At 41.7% G+C, this 24,432-nt stretch overlaps 1 protein-coding gene across 2 annotated transcripts in view; it reads right to left on the reverse strand.

Moving 5' to 3' along the window:
- The window catches only part of FSTL4 (follistatin like 4), a 2,214,882-nt gene that overhangs the window by 695,590 nt on the left and 1,494,860 nt on the right, over positions 1-24,432 (reverse strand). The window lies entirely within an intron of this gene.

A 24,432-nucleotide genomic window follows, 5' to 3' on the forward strand; every position in this document is an offset into this window, starting at 1 on the left:
TACACTCCAGGTCTCTGCAGATTATATCCGCCTGAAGAGAGCATATGTGATCTAATTTGCCCTTGTGATTCTCTAATCCCGCAGTATTCCAAGAGTCCACTATTTAGAGCCCCTGCCAACCAACTCCAGTTAGGCTGTTTAGAACTCCAAGGAGGAGACGGTACATCTTCAACAAGCTTCACCACTCTTCCTCCTTGGAAGAGAAACACCTTAACATTTTCCAGGGAGGAAGCGGAAGACTCTCGCCCATGAAAGAGATTACTTCCATTCACATGTTGAACAGTGGGGGACTGCATTCTACACAATTGGGAGTCCTTTCTCCTAACTGGAACCACGTCTATGCCTCTATGCTTCAATTGTTCAAAATTTACTAAAATAAGGTTTACAATTGTTTTAGAATAAAATCAGACTTTTGTCTTTACAGAATCGAGACCCTGCATCAGGAGTACACAAGAAATATTACTACTTTCAATTAGTTTTAACTCAGATATATCACTAAAGCAAGATATTAAAAGAGAGCGGTTTGGAAGTAAACTCAAGTCAAATAAAACACAAAACTCAAGACAAAACATTGTCTCAGATTGCTGGGAAAGATTCTCCATCTCACAGGTAACATCCTCACCACCCAAGGTGTCAGAATTTAAGTACGAGGTCACTGAGTTTGTTTTCGTATTACAAAACAAATCGGCATGTGGATATAGGGAAGATAAAACCCTCTTTAAAATAGGTAGATCATCTGAATTGTCCAAAGGAGGGCCCCAAAAGGGTACTAAATCAGGTTCTTCCCTAGATGGGGAAGATCCTATGTCTTTCGAGTCTTCCAAGTATTTAGACTTATCCTTCCTTGGGACTTTAATATTGTCTTCCTTAAGAGAGGGGATTCCTGTCAGTGTCTGGACATCGAACTTTACCTTCCTTGGTTTTCTTTAGAAAATTCAGCGGTTAGCCTTTCTTCCCAGCTTTCTCCCTTTTAAAGACTTTCCCATATTCCTTTCATTGTCTACTTGCTTAATAGTTTAATTCCCCTTGTTCTCAGCAATCGGGTGAATGGGAGATATCTTAGACTGCGGTAAAAAGATGGGGAAAGGGACCACTGGGGAAGTTAACATTACCTCTGGGTTTGCTGGCACCAAAATATTCGACTGAGGAAGCGAAGATGAAAATACATTTTCCAAGGAATAGTCAAATCTTTCTGAGTGAAAAGTTTCCCTGCAGATCACAGGATTAAAAGGCCCTTGTGGTTTATCAGCCTGGGTTCCCTCATCAGCATAATCGGAATATTTGGTTGAGGTCACATTCAAACTTGCATCCAAGGTACCCAACGGTATACTAAGACTGCTATACCCCAGTTTATTAAAGACTTCCTTTGTAAGCATCGGGACTTTCTCAGTCAGGTTTGGACCATCCTTCTTTTGACCTGTCAGAGCTTTCAATATAGCCAAGAGAGTGTCTTGAGAATGATCAAAGCTATTTATTGATTTTTCTAAAACATCTAAGATAGAAGAGAGTATTCTCTCTAGGCATTTAATGGACTCTGAAATTACTGTATGTGGATTTGAAGGTACTCTTGGGAAATTTCTGGGAAACAAAAAATCGGGGGTCAATTAGGAAAATACTGGAGACAAAGTGGGATCTGAAGGTGTACTGCTAATAAGCCTTAGGCCTGGAGAATCCTCTCTTCCATCAAAGGATGGGGTCACACAGCGAAAGGGCAAGCTCTTTACATCATGCGCTCCTTTCACCTCAATGTCTGATAAGGTAAAATCCCCTACATCGGGGGGGGTCCCATGTTAGAAGGAGAGAGGTTCATGTTCTCCAAATCCCCCCTAACGACAGGCAACATACTGGGAATTAGAGCCACACCCTTTCCGGGGTTATCAAGAACATTAGAGTTTGGATAAACTTCCTCCTTGGGTGGTAGCTCATCATGTAGCTCCTTTTGAAAAAAAGGAAAAATAGTGCAACTGTTTTTTGTATTCAAGTGAGAAATGCTCTTGTTTCTTAGGGGATTCAATTTAGTCTTTTTACATGCCTGGTTGAGGAAAGCTCTACCCATTCGGAGACGTTTGGCAGTCATATCCAGGGGAGGAATTACCTTGGGGAACTGGCCAACAGCTCTTTTACCTCTCGACCCCTGTTTTCAGGTCTCTCAGGCTCTTTGTCTACTTTATCAACTCCTATTCAGCGCCTTAATTTCCTGACTTGTGCCTTAAATTCCCCACTGGTGCAGTTTTATGTGCTGGAGAAGACCTGAGTAATCCAGACTGGACCACATAGACCCCGAGAAGGAGCTCGAGATTGGAATAATATGAGCTAAAGGACGTATGAACCGGCGGAGCGTCGAACAAAAGGCACTCCCAATAACTTTTGTTGCCAGGTCAGGTGCTCCCAATAAGTTGTTTTGTCTTTGTAGACTTTTATCAACAATATTAACCTTTTTTTTCTGTACTTTTTCAACGTTTTTACCTTCACTGTCTCTCTTCTGGTAGGAGCTCCTAGAGGGATCACAGCATCACCCAAAGGTCCTCATCAGTCCGAACCAGCGTTTCTACTAACCGAGAGTCCAATATGGGCGAAGTGTGGCTGTGTGGAGCTGTAGTGCGCTAGGCGGACCCACTTCCCAGGAGCCACAACTCAACTAGCTGCCACCAGCCCCCAGCCAGGTCACCAGCCACCAACTGTCCTAGGGGGCATCGCTCCTGAGCACAGCACCTCACTGCACATCCGGGCCTGCCCCAAGCCGCTATTACTATTGCAGCCACTACTGGCTGCCTCTGCGGCTCTGCAGCTCTTTCATGGCTATTCCGTGGCTCCAACTCCAGATCTCTCCTAGTGGTGGCGCCCCAGACTCGAGCGTCCGCTCGGGTAGAGAGCCTGGGAGAATACTGGATTCATAGGATCGTAGGGAAGCTCAAAGGTATCGCGGCCACAGCTGCTGCCGATTTGACTCACCGAGATATCCCGCGAGAGCTTCCGTCGCTTCCGCGTTACTGCGTCACTCCTACATTCAGAATCCTCATGTCTCTCCAGGGTGTATAAATCCAAATTAGTGACTTGACACAATAGCCCTGGATATTTATTTCCTGAAAAACCTGATGTGAGTTTATTTAATTTGTTTTTTTATTTAAAATATTACTTACTTTGATGGCTAAATTATGATTCATTTGAACACTATTACTAAGTTTCATACATTTGTTTGCACAATATGTTTGCAAAACATTTTTAAATATTGATGCCATTGATTATCCTTAACTTTAATTTTAAAGAAGAATTAGTTCTATGTTTGTTATACACTTTTAGTTAAGGTTCCTTGATGCAATTTGCGAAACCTAGATCACAAACATGATAATCTTTATAATTTAATGTATCAATGTCTGCATCATCATCTGCAATACATCCATCATCCATATTTATGATATGGTGAACCTATCACATTTGAGGTGAAATACTTTTCTAAGCTTTTAAACATGTCTAAACATAAAAAAATATACTAGTTACATATGCATAATTTGTTGCTATTTGTGTCGTCTTTTATCTATGTTGATCCCATTGTCATGATTATATGATTTTGTGTATAGAAAACATAATTTTAGACTCACATTACACATTCTTCAGTTTATCTAACAGAAGAGGAAAATCGGAGAATGGCTAATGCTATTCATGTGAAGCTGAAGAGGCAAATTAGTTTGTCAATGAAGAGCTTCAGAAACAATTGAGTGTCAAAGACCAATTTTAGCATGCAAGACTGTTTTCTCTATAATGGTCAGTAAAGTAAAGCACATACAAGCTGAATATGTCGGGAGTAAGTAAGGACTCTCGAGAGTATAAACAATGGAGAAGGACTTTGGTCCCTAGTTCTCTGCTCTAATGAAATGTTTTTACCATGCTTAGAGTCAGTCATAATCCAAGAGTGATTACCTGAATGAGGAAGGTTTGCTTACTGTAAAGTACCATAAAGAAAGATGCTTACAGGTTTAGCAGTATAATCATGAGCAGGAAAGTTGTCGTTAGACTGAGTCAACATGTTACCTCAAGTCTAAATTAAGGCTGTTAAAACCAAGGGTACTGGGTTGTGAGTACATGCATTTGTGGTCCATTGTAATGTTAAATTGTTATCTCTCTGCTTTTCAAAACTTTTACCTTGGAGACTTGCATTGGGCCATGGCCACCACATTCAAATGGTGACGAGGTCTAGGTTTTGGTTTTTGCGGAAGGCTGTGAGTTAATAATTTTCACCAGGCTTGGGGTGAGGCCAGAATTTTGAGAGCTTGTGATTACGTAGGTCAAGACACATAGGCCCGTATTTATACTTTTTGACGCTAAACTGCGCTAACGCAGTTTAGCGTCAAAAAATTTTGCGCCGGCTAACGCCATTCTGAAGCGCCATGCGGGCGCCGTATTTATTGAATGGCGTTAGCCAGCGCAAGCAGACCGGCGCTGCCTGGTGTGCGTGGAAAAAAAACACGTACACCAGGCAGCGCCGGCGTAGGGAAAAGTGGCGTTAGGGCGTCTTAAAAATGGTGCAAGTCAGGTTGACGCTAAAAAATCGCCTTCACCCGATTTGCGCCATTTTTAACGACGCCCAGACGCCATTTACATGACTCCTGTCTTAGTAAAGACAGGAGTCATGCCCCCTTGCCCAATGGCCATGCCCAGGGGACTTTTGTCCCCTGGGCATGGTCATTGGGAATTGTGGCATGTAGGGGGGCACAAATCAGGCCCCCCTATGCCACAAAAAAAATATAAAAATAAAAATATTTATACTTACCTGAACTTACCTGAATGTCCCTGGGGTGGGTCCCTCCATCCTTGGGTGTCCTCCTGGGGTGGGCAAGGGTGGCAGGGGGGGTCCCTGGGGGCATGGGAGGGCAGCTGTGGGCTCATTTTGAGCCCACAGGTCCCTTAACGCCTGCCCTGACCCAGGCGTTAAAAAGCGGCGCAAATGCGGTTTTTTTTGACCCGCCCATTCCCGGCGTGATTTTTGCCCGGGAGTATAAATACGACGCATTTGTGTCGCAGTCATTTTTTTGGACGGGAACGCCTACCTTGCATCTCATTAACGCAAGGAAGGCGTTCACGCAAAAAAATGACGCTCTTTCCTCATACTTTGGCGCTAGACGCGTCTAACGCCAAAGTATAAATATGGCGTTAGTTTTGCGCCGAATTTGCGTCGAAAAAAACGACGCTAATTCGGCACAAACGGAGTATAAATATGCCCCATAGAATGTTGGTGCACTCTCTGTCCAAAGTGGCTGGTATGGTCTGTTTAGCAGTGTCCAAATCTGAACCTTGGATCACTTTAACTAAATGCTAAATTTGACTTGAATAGAGACAAAAAGTTAAGTTTTTTCACAACTCCCAGTTTTGCTTAATACAAACCCTGAAACATGATCTACACGAAAACAGAATGAAATTTCAAAATGGTAAATATTTGATTTATTTGGGTAAAGTACTTACCCATCAAACTGTGACTTTCAAAATCTGTACCAATTTGTGGTTAGAAAATTAATGTTCGATTTCTGTTTCCTAAATCTGTGAACACTACTTAAGCACCTGCCTTAGAGGAAAGTCCTAAACGTCTGAAAATTTAATAGCAATCCCATTCTGATAACAGTATTATTTTTGAAGACTTGTATAGGAGCTGAAATCAATATTTATTTTCAACTGGCTTTGAAACAATTCTTAACTATATTGTTTATAGTACACACGACCAAGCACAAAGTTGTAAATAAGTTAACATTGTAAATAGAATGCCACATTTCTGTCAAATATAGTGCCATGAGAGAAATGCTACCTATGGATGCCTTCAGATTCAACTACCTGAGAATCTGGATCAGTAACTAGGGGGAAGGAAATGGATGATTTCCACAAATTTAAGCAGACAAGTATCAAAGAAGTAAAAGGCAGCTTCCACAGAGGAGTCTTAAAACTGCCACTGTTAGCTATAGCTCAAAAATGACCAGCTCCTATTAAAGACAATGCATATAGAGTATTGTAGGAGTGACAAAACAATGTTAAAGTTAAGATATCTAAAAGCAAACATTCTAAGCCAATTCAGTGAACAGAGTACATATGTAATGATTAAAATAACACCAAAATGGCCAAACAATGTAAACAAGATGAGTTAGGATTTTATTAAAAAAAATGCAAAAAGTGTATGCAGAAAACAATGCAGAAAAGCTACATTAAATATTATTTTATAGACTGTGGGTCACCAGGTCCTACACACCTTTTCAGGGCAAATGTAATTAAACACACACAGGTCTGTCAAAGAATTCTGAAATAGAAGAATAGTATAAATCATGTGTGCAGTGTCCTTAGGTGAGATATCACTCTGAAAGGTCACACTTGGGCACTTTTTCCCACACAAGGGATTACCAGGTCCAGGAAAACCAGCCTCAAGTTTACCACCTGGAAAGCATGGCCAGGACGTTGTGTGTCTGAACAAGCAGGTGTTGTAGGTAGAAGTTTAGCCCCACTCAACCCCTTGTGCATGAGGGAATACTAGAAATATCATAGTTTGTCAGAATAGCTTGAATTAAGAATAATTGTATCCACAGACTACTTTACCTAACTCAGGGCCAGATGCAGGAAACGATTAGCGAGTCGCAAACGGCAAAAATTGCCGTTTGCGACTCGCTAATCGCATTTCCCTATGCAGAAATGCATATTGCGAGTCGGGACCGACTCGCAATATGCATTTCAGAATCGCAAATAGGAAGGGGTGTTCCCTTCCTATTTGCGATCCGGAGTGGCATGCAATACCATTTGCGACAGCATATGCGGACGCAAATGGTATCGCAGTTACCATCCACTTCAAGTGGATGGTAACCCATTCGCAAATTGGAAGGGGTCCCCATGGGACCCCTTCCCCTTTGCGAATGGACCCAAAACAATTTTTTCAGGGCAGGTAGTGGTCCAAGGGACACTACCTGCCCTGAAAAAATACCGAAACTAAAGGTTTCGTTTTTTTTTTAAAGTGCAGCTCGTTTTCCTTTAAGGAAAACGGGCTACACTTAAAAACAAAAAAAACTGCTTTATTGATAAAGCAGTCACGAACATGGAGGTCTGCTGACGACAGCAGGCCTCCATGTTTGCGAGTGCCTAGACTCGCTATGGGGCCGCAATTTGCGACCCACCTCATTAATATTAATGAGGTGGGTCATTGCGACCCCATAGCGAGTCGCAGACGGTGTCTGAGACACCGTTCTGCATACCAATTTGCGAGTTGCAAATTGCGAGTCGCAGGGACTCGCAATTTGCAAGTCGCAAATTGGCATTTTCCTACATCTGGCCCTCAAACTCCAGCACTGAGTACCCTAGAAGGTATGCTTGATAATATTCAAGATATACTTTTGGTGTTTACTTGAAAGAGGAAAAACTCCACAAATATTAAAAAACACATCTTATAGGGGCAAATATGAGTGGGGGGTTAGCATACCACAAATTGAAAGGTATATTCAGGAAACCCAACTACCCTCTTAATTGAGCTAACAAGATCTGAAAGTGATAAACTCTGGGTAAATGGGAAGGCATCCTATTCCACCAGGCCAATAAGTGTTTCGTCATGGCTCCCACCAAGTCAGAGAAGACAAGAAGGTGGTTTGAAGACAACACAGATTACACTACAACATTGGAATGCTGCAGTTAGAAGGAGTTGGGAACCCCATTATTAAATAACCTAGACTTCCTACCAGGCTTCAGAAATAAAGGCTTCTGCATTTGGTTTCCACATGAGTAAGCTACACGTAGGGCCACATGTAGCAAAGTCCGAGATTGCGATTCGGAAATTGCGAGTCGGTGCGACTCATAATTTCCGAGTCGCAATCTCGGATGCAGAACGGTGTCTCAGACACCGCCTACGACTCGCTATGGGGTCGCACAGACCCACCTCATCAATATTAATGAGGTTGGTCGCATTTTGCGACCCCATAGCGAGTCCCTGCACTCACAGGGATGGTGGCCTGCTGAAGTCAGCAGACCTCCATGTCTGTGACTGCTTTTTAAATAAAGCAGTTTTTTTTTTCATTTTGCAGCCCGTTTTCCTTAAAGGAAAACGAGTTGCAAAATGAAAAAAATACCGAAACCATTTGGTTTCGTTTTTTCAGTGTAGGCAGTGGTCCATTGGACCACTGCTTGCTCTGAAAAAACATTCAGGGCAACATTCACAAAGGGGAATGGGGTCCCATGGGGACCCCTTCCCTTTTGCGAATGAGTTACCACCAGTGTGACACTGGTGGTAACTGCGAGTTGATTTGCGACCGCATTCGCGGTCACAAAGCAATTCTGAATTGCGATGCGAGTCGCAAATAGGAAGGGAACACCCCTTCCTATTTGCGAGTCGCATTCACAAATTGCGAGTTGGTACCGACTCGCAATTTGTGAATGTGCATCGCGTTAGGCCGTTTACATGGCGCAAACTGCGATTTTCGCAGTTTGCACCATGCAAACGGCTACCTACATCTGGCCCTAAGTGATTTATTTGACAAAGGGAAGATTATAATCATAAAAATGCCTATTCAACAGCTTAATATGACAATATATATCACGTTACACACAATTCATGGGGCTATTACTAGGAGCCATAGAAACTTTATTAAAAGAACATTTGTCTGAGAAAAGTATTACTTTACTTAATCAATATCTGTCTTACCCTATGGCTGTGGACAAACTGACGTTTGCCACAAAGTGGGAGTCAAAGCTAGGACAAGAAATTGATGAGACTTCATGGTTACACATTTGGGAAAGGGTTACATTCACATCAATTTGCAGCCAATACAAAAAGAATGTGTATAAAGTTGTGATGAGGTGGTACCTGACTACCAAACCACCTTAATGTGATGTTTGGCTCCTCCCTTGTGTGCTGTAGGTGTGGGAAGGAAAGGGGTACAAGGTCACATCCATGGTTGGCGTGTGAGCACTTGCACACTTATTGAAAGCCTATTCTCATATAAGTATAAAATATTGCGATATAGAATTAGGAGTAACCCATTGACTCTGGTGCTTGGAGAGATGGGGGGAAAATGCTAATACCCCTAAGCCAATATGTTGCAATCTAATTATCAATCTATTATTGGCATTAATAGCACAATTGACAACAGCACAATTTTTAAATACATACTGGTCAATATAGGCTACGGAAAAACTCATGATCATACTGCATATTAGGATAAAGAAATTTGAAAAAGTATGGGCTCCTTTTCCCATTTACATTAAACTGTAGGGTTGACTCAGTTGCCGCCCAGAGCGAATAACTAAAGTACTACCTCAATAACATACCGTTCTATTTAAGTTCTTCTGGGACCTACTCAGAGCCTGAGCGAGCAGGTTGGAACTTGTCACCATAAAGATAGGCAAAATATATTTATAATATTGGCACAGCAAAGAAATCAATTACATTGTATGTTGAGATACAAGTAAAGGTTCTCATTTTTTTGCTCTTTTTGTGGGTCTTCAATTAATCTATAAATACTCTGGGACAGTTGTGATGCACAACGGAGTGGCAGAAATGTAATAGAATTGACTGATATGTGTCAATATAAGTCCAATACATACCAAAGTGAATTGTTGCTGATGGTTGCATAGCTGTCTGCTGATATGTTGTTTATGTTATACTTATATATATTACAACCGATAACCTGTATCTTGTAAGCAATGGACTTTGTGGGCAATAGTTATGCTGTAGAATCAACGAAGTAGGTTTTTGGCCCTATACGTTTTGAATGTAGTGTTGTTTGCATATGTTAGTTATAAAACAACCATAAGCATATGTTTAAAAGAACCGTGAAATCTTCAAATCACAGTCCTAATAAAATTAGGACACACAATACACAAAAATGAAATAGCTCTTCTAATATTAGGAAAGAGCAAATAGAAGCATACAGCTAAATCATATGCAACTATTTAATCAGTCACTTAGCACACAAAGTTTAATTTATGATTTCTCCTTTTAGATTGAGGATTAAAAGAGGCAAACCAAAGTATACTGAATGAATGCCGTGCCAGATATCAATAACATACAGACAAGAGCACAGCACAATTTTTCGGCTGTGAAGCTTTCCATCCTAGTTCACTGAAAGGATGAACAAACACATTTTTACCTCATGCTTCTAAATTTTAAAAAATCTTCTAATATACTGTAGAACATGACAGTTTTGTTTGTGTTTTTTGGTATTTTTTAGTTTTCTGCCTGTACTCTCACTAAGCTTTTGTTAATTATTTTAAGATTGCGTATTTGCTTGTTCCTGCAACTGGGTGTCAGATCTAATTACTTAGCCAGCAAGTAAGAGAAGGCAAGACTGATTTACAAATTGGTTGCTTTCTGCCTGTAGTAGCACAGTGCGCATAAAAAACAACAGAATGAAGCCTGTATGATTTTATTCAGTGAAACATTAGTAAAAGTTAATTCAAGCATTCCAATTACATTTTTTTCTTTTCACCTTCAGGCCTGACTTGCAGGTTGGAATAACAACCTGAATGGACTTTATGGTCTAAGTACTAAACACTTACGCATTCGCAAACCATGTGATTCAAAAACTTGCAGGGTTTGACAACGCAACTTTGCAATATGAAATGTGCTGAATCCATTTTGCATATCAGAAAAGCCTTTCTAACTTGCAAAATGGGTTTGTCGATCCGTTCTGTATCACAATTGGAAAGGAGCATTAAAACGGTGCAACATCCAAATTGCGATTCAGAATACTGCATGTCTATGGTTTGTGAATATACAGTAATTGCAGATTGAAGATATTCCTCACTTACCAACAGCTCAATGGAGGTGGTAACACATTTGCAATTTGGAAGGTGCTCTTTAATGAATTATTTCAGGTGACCACAAGAGAGCACACAGGGGTCCAAAGAACCACCACCTGCTCCCTGATTAATTCCTATCTATAAATATTCTTTTCACAATAGCATCAGTTCGTTTGAGTAGCATGGGAATGCTTTAAAAACGTTTCCCACTTGGGAATGCAAACACAAGGGTGGTGGTTTGCAGTTCCTTTCAGGCTGTCATCTCTCTTTTTGGAGACAAACTCAGGAAATCTCAAAAAGTGATCTGTCTGGAGCAAGATGGTGTCGGCGTAGCTGACGGCTGTTGGCCCCACCCCCTGGACGACAGGCAGACGAGCACTGTGCTGCAGTGGACGCGAGGACGTGAAGATGGCATTCGCGCTGCGTGAAGGGTACTGGCTTCTCCTTGGCCCCCCCCCGCTTGCCGTGGCTGCAAGATTCTAAGGCAGGCTCTGAGGGTCTCCAGGAGAGGCAGAGCTATTTCGCAGAGTTTGACATGGCCTAAACATCGGCGAGTAGGCCGTCCATGGGGGCAACATTGAAGCCTCTCTGTACTCCACAGAAGTAATGGGCGATGCAAAAGAGACTGTGGCTCCACGGATGTTGTATTAAGGCTGCTCGACGGTGCAACATCAATGCTGACTGGGCTCTGTCATAAGAAGGGGGTGCCTGAGAGGGCGAGCTTCCGCCCCTTTGATGGTACTGTATGGACATTGACTGGGTCATTGAGAAACACCCTTAACTTAGTAGTAAAAGTAGCAAAGTACTGGCATAAGATAATGAGAAGAATTAGTGAGCTAGTTGGAGCTTGCCCTTGGTTCTCAAAAGCGGAAATGGCACCCAAAAATATTTGAAATATTAGAGACAAAACAGGGGGGGAGCCTGTCAGACATGTATAGCAAAGGATGGCAGTGACGGAGGCTTGGCAGGTAGGCGGTCTGCTATAGGACCGATTAAATTAAGTAGTAAAGTTGGAGGCGGGCCTGTTAAAGATGTTAAGGATGTGCCTAGGGGAGCTCAGTCTCATCACAAGGTAAAGGGCAGATCACTGCCCGTTATTACGGACTTTTTGACCTGCGGTAGGCAAGAGAATGGCATTGTGAACCCTACACCTCTCTCTAAGGAAATACCAATGTGTATAAGGGACGATCTAGAGGTAAAAATTCACAGAGAGGAGCCCCTACAAGCTAACAGTGGGCCCCTCAAGAGCAATCTGCCCCCCAACATGCCACAAGCCTGTGGGGGGAGTCGATTAGATGTGTCTAGGAGCCTAAAGGGGCAGATTGAGCAGAGTGAAGTTTTCACCAGGGCACCTACTAATGATAGCACGCAAATGCAAATGGAGAGGTATAAACTAGTCATTCAAGACATTCATGACACTGCTGATAAGCCGTTAGAACCCAGTATTTGGAAAGGGAAAGGAATAAATCTAGTAGGCGACGACGCTGTGAAAGATTCTGGACTGGAGATTAGCAAACTTGAAAGGGGCGGAAAGAATATGGACTGGTCTAAGGATGGAGGAGACACATTTTACTCACTAACCGAAGATTCAGAAGCCATTAGTAGTGGCTGTAATCAGAGTGAAGCTGAAGGTAGTATATTGTCAGAGTCCCAAGAGTGTATCGTCACCCACAGTAAACCTGCAGCAGCGGCACCGCAGGTGCATAAAGTCAAGGTCCGGCTCAACTGGTGGAACGGATCTCTCAGGGAGGAGTGCTGCGGTGCTTAAATGGGAATATTCAGAAATCAGACTCCTGAGTCTGGAGAAAGACTCTAAGGATGACCTGCCCCATAACGCTGATGCAGGTGAGAACTGCCTGAGTGAACCTATCAATAATACTGCTAGCACAGATGCACAAATGCTGCAGTTGATATATGGTACAATAAGGGAATTGCAAACTGAGACACGGGCAGAGAGTCGGAGAGCCCGGATGGCCACCAAGCAATTGCAGGTTACGGTGCGTAAAGTCCCTAAATCCTGCATGGAAATTGAAGAAAAGTTAAATACAATGGAGAATAGATCTTCTATAGTGGAGGCAGAGGTCGAGGTTTTGAAAGAGCAGGCGGAAACTCAAGGAGGGCAACTAACTAATATCATGTGGAAACTGGAAGACTTTGAAAACTGGCAGAGGAGAAATAATTTGCGATTTCTGGGTATAGAAGAAGGGGCGGAGGGCAATGATATCAGAACATATATGATTAAGCTCCTGCTTACAAAATGAGATTGGGAGGCGGAAATTCAAAGAGTGCACAGATTTCCACTAGCTAGACGAGGGGGAGAGCGCAATTTTGAATTCAAACATCCTAGAGCCATATTGGGTTTTTTGATAATTATTTGTTAAGACAAGCTATCTTTGAAAAAGCCCATCCGGATGCCCTACGGTGTGCTGACAATGTCACTTTTTTCACCCGAACGGATTACTGCCATGTTACCGTGGAGCGAAGATGGAGGCTGCGACAGTTGATCAAGTCTTTTCAGGAAAGGGAAGGGGAAGCTTTTCTGCTGGCTCCAGCACGGCTGAAGACGGTGATTAATGGGAAAATTAAAATATTTACATCTGATCTTCAAGCAAAGGAATATTTGATGGAACTGAAAGTACAGCACTCACAGAAGACTGAGCAAGGACCAAAAGAATCCTAATCTGCAATGAGGGAAGGGGTAATCACATGTGATGGATGCACGGCCGACTGGGGAGGGTCTTCAGCTGACACTAAAGGATACCATCATTCAGACCAGCGGTGGTCTGATTGCTCATTTGGTTGTGGAGGTGAGGGAGAGGAGGGTGGGTGTGGGCAGGCGAGGGGCAAGGAAAGGGGATGAGTGGGATAGGGGTTAGGGGAGGGAGGTGGAGCGGTGGTTGGGAGGAATGGGGGTGTGGGAAGGGTGGCTTGGGATGGGTGGAGGTGGAGGGGTCTTTTGGTGGGTTAAAAAAGAAAAGTCAGATACCTAAGAGACGAACAACACAGGGGGTGAGGAGTAACAGGATGAGGGACGATCTAAAGTGCGAGGTGCCAAGCGAGAAGGCTGCTGTAATGGATCTTAAATACAGTCACACGAAAAGAGAGATTTTGTGTGAATATGGCGATCCCGGGAATTTTTTTGAGGATACATAAATGACTATACTTTGGATAGCATCCGTGTATATATAATTGGTTTTTAATAACCCTCGTAAGAGAAGGAAAATAGCAGAAGATTTGAAAACATTAAAAGCGGATATATATTGCCTACACAAAACTCACATAGAGTACTCTGACAAAGTTGTGTTGGATACTTTTGGGCTGCATTTGTTGGTGTGTACAGAGCAAAATGTTAAAACAAAAGGGGTAGTCATTTCAACAAGTAATACAAGATGCAAGGTTACTCTGAGTAGGGTGATCAGCTTGGGAGATGGGTTGTAATAGATTGCCAGCTGAGTAAAGTGAATTTTACTTTATGCTCTGTGTTTGGTCCAGTGCTCGATGATCCGACTTTACTAGATTTTCTTTCAGTTGAATTAGCTGAGTGGCAAGCTCCTTATATTAAACGCGGTGATCTGAATATTAATGGCTCATGGGATGGATTACAAATTTATTTGATGTTAATAATAAAAGTGGCTTGGGGCGCAGACCCAGAGTATTTCATGCCATTCTTAATTTTCAAAGGGAAGTAGGAGTGGTAGACGCATGGCCAATACTGAAGGGGCCTGATCCGGGGTATGCGTATTATTCAGCTCCACACAGGAAATTGGCCTGGCTACATTATTTTTTTATTTCACCTGAATTATTAGAAGGAGCAGAAATGGAACTATACCCATTGTTTATGTCAGATTATAATCCTCTGATGTTGGAAATCAAGAGAGTGGGTATTAAGAGTTACAGGAAGTGCTGGACTTTCATGAGTGCTTTGCTGAATAACCCTGCATATCTGCATCACATGGAAATATGGCTGAGGGAGTCCTTAGAAATCAATAGAGAATCTGCCCCAGCTGAAATTGTGTGGGACACAGTGAAAACAGGGATAAGAGGGGAAACGCTTAGTTTCAGTATAAGACGACAGAAACATGCAGCAGATCCGATCGAAGAATTATATACAAAGCTTTGGGGGGCAGAAAACAACTTATCATGGTGGTTGAAGTGGGTATGGATGATTATGATACTCTACAGCAGATAGCGATTGCCAAAATGTTAATTGATAAAAGGTCGGTGGAAGGTGTGGTGGAAGAATATTTTGTGGTGTGTTAAACAAGGTAGAGTGTGGTAGGATCACCCCCGAAGAACAAAAGGAATTAGGAAAGGAAGTTACAATGGAGGAATTAGAAAAGGCGGTGCGAGGGCTGCCTAGCAGGAAAGCTGTAGGGATGGATGGAATCCCGATAGAATTGTATAAACATCTTAAGGCACTGCTGATGCCAATGATGTTAGAACTGTTCATTCAAGTGCAGAAAGGGGGCAATCCTCCTCCTTCCTGGGCTACCGTCAATTTAATAGTGTTCTTAAGGAAGGGCAAAGACCCGTTTTGTTTGAGTGCGTACAGACCTATTATACTTATTAATAGTGATGCGAAGATTTACTCCAAAATTCTTGCGACACGTTTGTTGGCTTGTATTCGTAAATTAGTTACGCAGAACCAACATGGGTTTGTTCCAGGGAGGGATACTACTGATCATATTAGAAGAGTCATCACTTTGTTCGACGCGACTCATGTCGCGGAAGAACCCATGGCAATAATTTTACTGGATGCCGAAAAAGCATTTGATAGGGTCAATTGGAAATATATGTGGGAAACATTAGGGCCTTAAGGATTGGGAAGCAGCTTTATTACTGTAATTAAAGCTCTATACAAGTACCCAAATGCTCAAATTCAAATTCTAGGCGGTCAGTCAGAGGATATACAAATTGAAAGCGGTACAAGACAAGGATGCCCTTGTTCACCTTTGTAATTTGGACTGTATATTGATCCATTCTTATGGTAATTGGAAAAGAATACAGCAATTCTGTCAGTTACCCACAATGGCAGGAATACCAAAATTTTTGCGTGTGCTGATGACGTTGCTGTTGTTACAGCTAATCCAGATTTGGCTCTCAAAGAAATTGAAAAAGCTGCATATAGCTTTGGGAAGGTATCTGGTTACTTACTAAACAAAGCTAAAACTCAAATAGTGGTGAATGAGCATGGTAAGACAACCGATATCCGAAGGGTGGACCACGCAGTCTATTTAGGGATTGATATTAGATATAATGTGGAGCAGATTGTTCAGATCAATTTGATGCTGATCTTAAAAAAAGCCAAATATAATTTTAGCAGATGGAATAATCTTCACATGTCAATTATGGGGCGATGTAATATTGTTAAGATGATGTTTCTCCCCAAGGTGCTTTATTTCTTCCAGTCAATTCCATTGGAGTTTGGGAAATCTTGGTTTAATATGATGGATCAACTTGTGATGAGGTTTATTTGGTCGTTTGGCAAGATTAGAAGAGCTAGTAGATATATGACTTTATCAAGGGAGAAGGGGGGGATGGTCTTTGCCAAATTTTAAATTATATCAGGTGGCAGCATCACTGCAATTTATGCACCCTCTGTTTACTAACAGAGGAACCATGAGAGGGGAAGGGTATGTCCTGGTTACCTATGAACTGCTAGTCGGTTACTCGGCTAGTGGCGGGTTGCTGACACTAACGGAACCCAGTTATTATAAGAAAGTGCAATTCAAGGTATTAAATGCTGCCTTTAAATGCTGGGGTCCTTGGCGGAAGAAAATGTGACTAGGTAGATATAATTGTTATACCATGATTGCAAATATCCCATCCCTCCCTGAGATATTCATGGATAGCTATATGGCACAATGGAATCGGCAGGGTGTTCAAAAGTTAGAAGATTTTCATGTAGGATCCACAATAGGTACATTTGAGAATTTGAGGGAGAAATATGGCTGGGAGCAAAGTTTTTTTTTAAATATCTACAAGTGAGAGATTTTATGAATAGGAAAACTGGGGGGACAGCAGAGTTTACAAAATGCCCTCTGATGGAGATGATGGCAACCGGCGCAAGGATATCTATAAGCTCAGCATATGCTAGACTGAATGAAGAACAGCAAGAGGATTTGGAGAAGCATTGCAAGAAGTGGGAAGCTTGATTAAACATAAGAGATGTAGAATTCTACAAATCTATCGAATTGGGATGCAGCATTTTAATCTCTGCAGCACTCAAGGCACAACATTATAAAACAATTTTTTATTTATATTTTACCCCAGATAAAATAGCTAAGTGGGGTAGGACAGAGAGGATACATTTTCCGAGATGTCAGCTACTTGGTGCAGATCTAACCCATATGTTTGCTACATGTATAAAATTAGCAACTTTGATAACGATATCAGGCAATTTTTAAAAGAAGTAGTTAAACAAGATGTGGAATTAACCGCTGAGGTTGTAATTTTAGGTGTATCTGACGTAGTTGGGCCTCAGATCTCTAAGTTTGTTTTTGTTTCATTGGCTGTCTATCAGCTTTGTATCACCTCTGCGTGGCTGGATCAGCAACCTCCAGTATTCCAATATTGGCTAGAATGGCTCTTAACTATATATCAGCCTGAGCGCTCATTGTACCAAAGGAAGGGGAGGGAAGAGAGACGGAAGGGGCAAATTATCTGGGAAGTACTGGGTGAATGGATTAGATCTAAACAGCTGGCAGTATGGAATAAAATGTTGACTAGGACCATAAGCGTATGATTTTGTGGAATATGTATATTGCATCTCATTTCATGTATTTATTTTCTTTGGCTGCAATTTGGTAAGCGCCGTTGTAAATCCTTCACCTATGGTGTATTGTTACATCATGGTAGATGAGGTTTTCTTTTCTTTGGGGATGTAATTGATGTTATTACTGTAATTAATTTGTTTCCCAGATATCCAATACATTTTTTTTTTTTTAAAGTGATCTGCCTAATTAATATTTATTAGTCAAGTCATCCAAGCCCCTGCATTTGAAAATTTTGCATCATGACCTGTTAGCACATAGGTCACATCGAAAAACCAAAAACAGGCAAAAAAATCAGTGTGCAATAATTATCACTTTGTCCGACCTTTCTCTTCATACACTGGGCCCTTTGTCTTCTATTTTCTTTTTTAGCATTGGGTAAAACTAATAATTCACATCAAGCAGAGAAGCTTTCGTGTAAAGTGGCCTGCTTAAATGTTTCTTTGTAAATTGGCCTGTGTGTTGTCTTTGCGCTCTGCATTTGCTGTCTCTGAGGCCAGCAGCTGTGAATCAGTTGTATTGATCTATTTAACAAAGGGATTTGGACATTCCTCTAAAGGATGGATACCCTGTTTTATAATAAAATAAATGCCTTAGTAATATTCTGCAGTTCTCTAAATTCATGTATTTTCAGAGAGAGAGAGCACTTGACACTCATCAAATTGTGTGAAATAATGTTATAAATATTCTCAGCGTGGACTTGCTCAGCGCCTCCTTTATAGTGCACAATTTGAGAAAAGAGATGGCGCACGTGGTACTGAGTGAAAATGTTTTCAACAAAAAAACAGCTGCTGTTGCCTCTCTCCCATTCCGCTTTTGTAATAGTAGTGTATAGTGGTTTGAAGCGTTCTGCACATTTCCAGCTTCAAATAATAGCACGTCTACGGCCTCTCTAATGGGGGCTGATTTCAGCTGTCAGTCTCTAAAATTAAAGAGACCTGGAGGGCATTGTATGATGGTAGGAAACAAGCATTTAAGCGCTCAAGCAAGAAGGAGCAGAGTCTTCTTTAAGCCAACTCGTTGCATCCAACATTTCAATACTGGTTTCATGTGAGAGCAGACAAGGACGTGTTAAGGGCATTTGACGATTTGACAACTGGCGAATTAATGTCCACAAGGCACACATATATATCCTGCCATGAAACGGAGAATGAAATGCAAGCCTCTTTTCTAGATGGGATACTTATTATACCACGGCTTGCAAATTCTACCGTAGGTAAACTTTAAGAACTGTTAAAGATAACATCTGTTTGGGTGTCAGCCCCTTTAAGATATTTCACAATAGGCATATACGCTTCTTGTATTTATATATTATATAGCACTGTATACTATTGGTGTGAGATCCACACGATAAACAATTACAAATGCAAACAGCAAGAAGGGACTGGAGGATACAACAGTTTATAGTGGGTTCAGAAAGGCTGTAGATGAAGCTGGTACCACCAAGGCTGGCACGGCTGATGCCATACTGTGTACCAACATAGCCGCAAACGGGGTACATACATGGATTGCTCTATGAGCCAGGACAGGGCTGCAAGCCTCATAAGGACTTCAGCTGCTGCCCTGCTCTCACCCACCAATGATGCGAAGCAGCGGCTGTTTAATGCCACTGGGAATCAGTTCCGAATCCCCCAACTCTCTACTAGTACAACGTGCAAAAGGGCAACAGTCCATTTGACCTGTGATAATCATATATGAATATGCTCTGAATATTTCAGTTTTTGAGTTGTGGTGCAAACATATTTCACATATTCCAACATGCCTTTGCAAAGTAACATCTGTGAATGGCGCTAAAAAAAAACCAAACAAAATCAACAAGCAATAAAATGCTACCCAAAAACTGTAGTGTCAATTGCATAAGTATGTTACTGTGAGGTAGGTGTATGTATTCCCTTCCCATTCGCTACAATAGTATCCAGCTATTTCTGCTCCCCCATGAACTCCTTTTAGCATCACTTGCACATAGTTTAACCAATAAACTCAAATCTCAAATTTGCAACATTGCCAGGAAAACACTATTGTCTACTCTGGCCATTAAAGTGAAGTTATTTTGATATAGGGATACAACGAGGACTGCTAAACCTGCCCTCAATGTTGGAAAAACATTCTTACATCAGTGCACTTAGGAGCAACCGCTGAAACATTCATCATACTAAGCTTTTCAATCATTTTGGTAAAATTTTCCATTGAGTGTGAGAAACACCAATACACGAAAAACAGGAATCTACAGGATGTGGAGATTAGTGTAAGGTTGGCACAGGTTACATGCCTATTTCACCACATATGTCCTCAGACTCTAATATGAAGGTGATCCGGCACTCAGCGGTTAGACAAGGTTTATTAATCCCATCAACAAAAAGTAGCAGAGGGTGATTCTTTACATTAAAAAGATAAGAGCTTCAAGTAAAGAGCATTAGGGAAAGACAATGGTACGGTGCAGGAGAGTGAGTTTAAGATGTTCTTGGAGTTTACATTTTACCAATGCTTGTTTTTGTACAGAACTCTCCTGCTGCTGGGTTGACTTTATGGGGATGCATTTACAAGCAGACTGGAGCATGTTTGCTGGGATGGTGCATTCATGTCTTGCTTATCTTATAAAGTTTGTGCCTCGCTGCACGTATGCCTGTTCTCATATTTCCGCTATGCCTGTTCTCATATTTCCGCGTGCTTCTCCTTGCCCTGCCTCCCCTTGTCCTTCCCCTGCTGGGCTTACTTATGTATTCCACGTCTACCAGGGCCTGCTTGTGTGTTGCTTATCTCCATGCTCTCCAGGTTTCTCATGCCTGCCTCTTCTAGTGTGCGTGTAACTCAGTATCCATATTTTTCATTATTCCGGTTCCCAGTACTCATGTCTACGTGTTCCTTTATCTCCTTTATCTCATGCTGTTTTGCTTGCAAAACCCTCAGTCAGCCTGCAAGCCCATGCCGCTGCATAAGGCTTCTTGTCCATTGCTCCACTTGATATTGGGAGTAATCATATGCAAATCAGTCTTTGTGCTGCTCCAATAGGTACAGCCCCATCTGAATGAGAAAGCAAGCAACCCAGAGGCATATCCCTTCTTAAGGAGAAAACAAGCAATCCTGGACGAGTTCACTGAGGTTGGAGCTCGGAGGCTTTGCCACAATGATTGTGTGAGGTGATTTGCTTTAGGTGGACCTTGTTTGAAGTGGCATAGAAGGTGAAAAATAATGTACTAGCACGAGGCTAGTGACAGATTCTTTTGCAAGCCTTCCTCTCGTCACCTCTGTGTTTTCCTTGTACTTCTACAGTTTCCCAAACATAGTGGTAATGAAAACAAGTGAAACGTTCTGGAAATAATAGGAAGGGAAATAAACAATTAAAGGATAGCTTTGACTCTTGTCTACTAAGGGTGTTGTTTAATTCACCAATCTCCAGCCATGAAGCAGTCGGAATGTGGAGGTGGTATGCCACAAGAGTATTGTCTGTTAGTCTCTATCATCCTCTGAGCTACAAGTAACACCGCAGATAAATTGCATGAAATACACTCTGCAATGATTAGTTTGTGACAATGATTATTTTCCAAACCTTTGCACATGCAAATATTAGCACCTCTGACGTAAAAAGAAAAAAAATGGCCCATATTTATACTTTTTTAGCGCTGCATTTGCGCCGCTTTTTGACGCAAAAACGGCGCAAACTTACAAAATACAATTGTATAAATACGGGCCTACGGCTTGCCTGTTACTTCCATTCTGTGATATATAGTGTTTGCGTGACGTAATATAGTGTATATGTAGCACATATTAGCTGCAGAATTACTGCAACTGAACTTGAAATTAATTAAAGAATCTTGAAACTTTGCAAAATTTGCAATGGATTTTATGGAATTTCATGAAGTATGCAGAAGTGAAGTCCCCAACTTCACACACCCATACAACGCCTTCTGTGACGGCTGAATTGCCAATATTGTCCCAGTGACACATATTTCATATTGAAATATGGCGCAGATATAGACAGTTGCATATATTTTCAAGCTTATAAATTAGGCATTTCAACAAATGTGAGCAGAGGTAATTGAAACCATATTTTACATTTGACATTGATGAAAGTTGCATGAATGTTTTAAGGGAAAATCAGGACATAAAATAGAGGAAACCCTTAAAGTACGGTAATGCTTTTATCCTCTAAGCAACAAACATATGCATTTTGCATGTCAAGTTATTGTCACATCTTTGATAGAATAATCTTGAATTCCATTCATAATTCTGGTATCATTTTTCTGGTCGGGTGCAGAACTACTCAGTTCAATCAATAAGACAGAGTAAGGAAGATAACCATCCGGTCCCTTTCATTGGGACACAGAACATAACATAGGGATAGCTGAAAACACGATTATTGAAAGCATTTATATAAAGAAAAAAAGAATTAAAAAAGTGTCAGTATTGTGGAAGTGCAGACGTATTGGATGCCAATGGTGACACAAGACCTTTTTTTCAGCACAGGAGTTCTAGGGAATTATCTTTTTTTCCATGGTCACCTCAGGTATGTTATTTCATCACACATGTAATAGAGTAGCTTTTCTGGCAAACCCTCAGCCTGCCTACTTAATTATGAGTTGGGTGAATCATAATTGTTCTACTGGCACGCTTCTGCTATCAGTAGATTTACTCTGACGGAGGGCCCTTAGAATAAGGGCACCGTACAACCAGCCCATTTAGAGTGGATATTCTGATGTCCTTTTTTCATGTCACGACACTCCGAGGGTGTTGGAGTCATTATTTTGTTATTTTCATAAACTCTCACTGTGTGAGTATGTTTCTAAAAAGCAAAGAAGGTAAGTGCACAGCAGCTTAAAAGACAGTGGGCCACACACCAAACTTTCAGTGCCTTCTTAGGAGCCACTATTTGTGCTGCTCCTACCAAAGTACTTGCTATGATCAGCAGGGCTCGCTATGATCTCTCAGTTTGGCAGGTGGCAGTCCGGCCGGGGTGACCATTCAAACAAGTTATCAGGCCCTTTATCTGAGAGTAAAATCATTCACTAAGGTGATCTTAATTGCATATCTGATCTATATACAATCCCAGTCACCCTGAAATCATGCCTAGGTCCCATTCAATTGCAAACTGTTGCTTCTGAACGGCACTATTTGTAAGGTTCTTTGTCTAAAAGCTTACCTTCAAAATTAATATTTCTGATTCCTAATATCTCATTTTTTACTTTTTTGGTGTCTTTTGTTCATTACATTGTTGTCCATTTTTCTAAATTGACTTGGCAATTTTATTGTGATGTTTTCTTGACTTTCCAGTTGTTAGTGCTTCTGGAACTTAAACACTTCTCTAGGGGCTATGACTTGTGTCATATCTACTACGGATTTCGCAGAGATTTTGCAAGAGCTACGGTTTGGCCTAAGAATGTGTTTCATAAGTTGTTAAGACATATTTTATTGTTTTTGTTGTCTGAATAGGAATAAAGGCTACAAGACCAATAAAAATCCAGGTAATGACAGAATAGCCATACAAAATCAGACAAAAAGGGAATACAAGTGTCTACCCATTCACACCCTCCTTATCCCCCCACCCGACAGCCATCAATTGAACAAATGAAAATCAACACATGACAGATGCTATCTCCCAGTTACCCCATCCTCCTTCAACCTGTGAATTCCTTGATTTTAACATTGAGCAGTGGACACATTGTTCGAGCAGGTTTCAATTAAATTCCACAGCAGTCTGCCCACACCTGACATATCTTGGGGTGCTTCTGGGGGGTAACCTCTAGGCTTGTATACTGGCACCTCCAACCCCTTACATTGGTCCATACCATTCTTCCACACCCCCAAAGATGTAGGGGCCACAGCTTTCCACTTCCGTGCTATGTCGCATTTTGCTAATCTCAGGCCTAGGTATAGGAGAGACAAGCAATGTCTATTATCACCTAAATCATTAGCAACACATAGGGCCAGATTAAAGAAACCAATTTTCTTGCACCCCTTAGCACCCCCCTAAATGCCACCACGTGTGCTCCATATCTAAGATATGTCGCATCATGGTGGTAGTTAGGGAACTAGCGTCAACATTTTTCATGTGATTTCGGAGCTTTGCAGGATTAGCGTCAAACATTTTGAGGCCCATTGTAAACAATGGTGTGCCTCATTTTAATGCCTGCTCAGAGCAGTCATTAAAAGTGCCCAAAAAAATGACACAGATTTCTTTGCACCATTTTTTTGCCCCCTTAATGGGAGAATGCACCCCCCTTACATACATTAGGCCTGGTGCAGGCATTATGTGGTGCTAGCGGTTGAAATTGTGCCACTTTGTAAATTTGACATGGTATTTCGGCCTTGTTGGGCCACATTAGCGTTAAAAAATGATGCTAATGCGGCACAAGAAGGAGCTTAGTGCTCTTACATTTTCCCCATAGTAGTGTAAGTTTTGCATCCTTGGGGATTGACCAGACAACAACTTTGCTTAGGCAGGCCGTCATCCCTCGCCACTACCTCTGCAGAACCTGTCAACTCTACACAGGGTGAATAAATGTGCCCTCCTCCGCGTTATACCTAAGACATGCCAGGGGTGCAACCACGCCTATAGGGCAGTGTCTGTTCTGTGTATAGTATATTCTGTGAAGAAACTTGAGATCAATTTGCTGGAGTCGGGCAACAATTGCGGCTGTGCATGGCACACCCAATGCATCCATCTATTCTTCATTTTCAAGGACTCGAACATCTGCCTCTCACGCAGTCCTAAGGGCTCAAAATGTGTCAGACTGGATTGATATGAGTGTTTGGTTTATCTGTTCCACCTTATGGTCCCCTACATCTTCCATCAATAGATTGCCCTCTAGTGGATTTAATTTGGTAAGGGTCTGCAGGTCTGCTATATACGGTGTCAGAGCATGACAGAATGCATGACAGAGCTGAGGATACCTATGGAACTGTCTACAAT

This window comes from Pleurodeles waltl, chromosome 7, assembly GCF_031143425.1.
Source record: "Pleurodeles waltl isolate 20211129_DDA chromosome 7, aPleWal1.hap1.20221129, whole genome shotgun sequence".
Taxonomy (NCBI): domain Eukaryota; kingdom Metazoa; phylum Chordata; class Amphibia; order Caudata; family Salamandridae; genus Pleurodeles; species Pleurodeles waltl.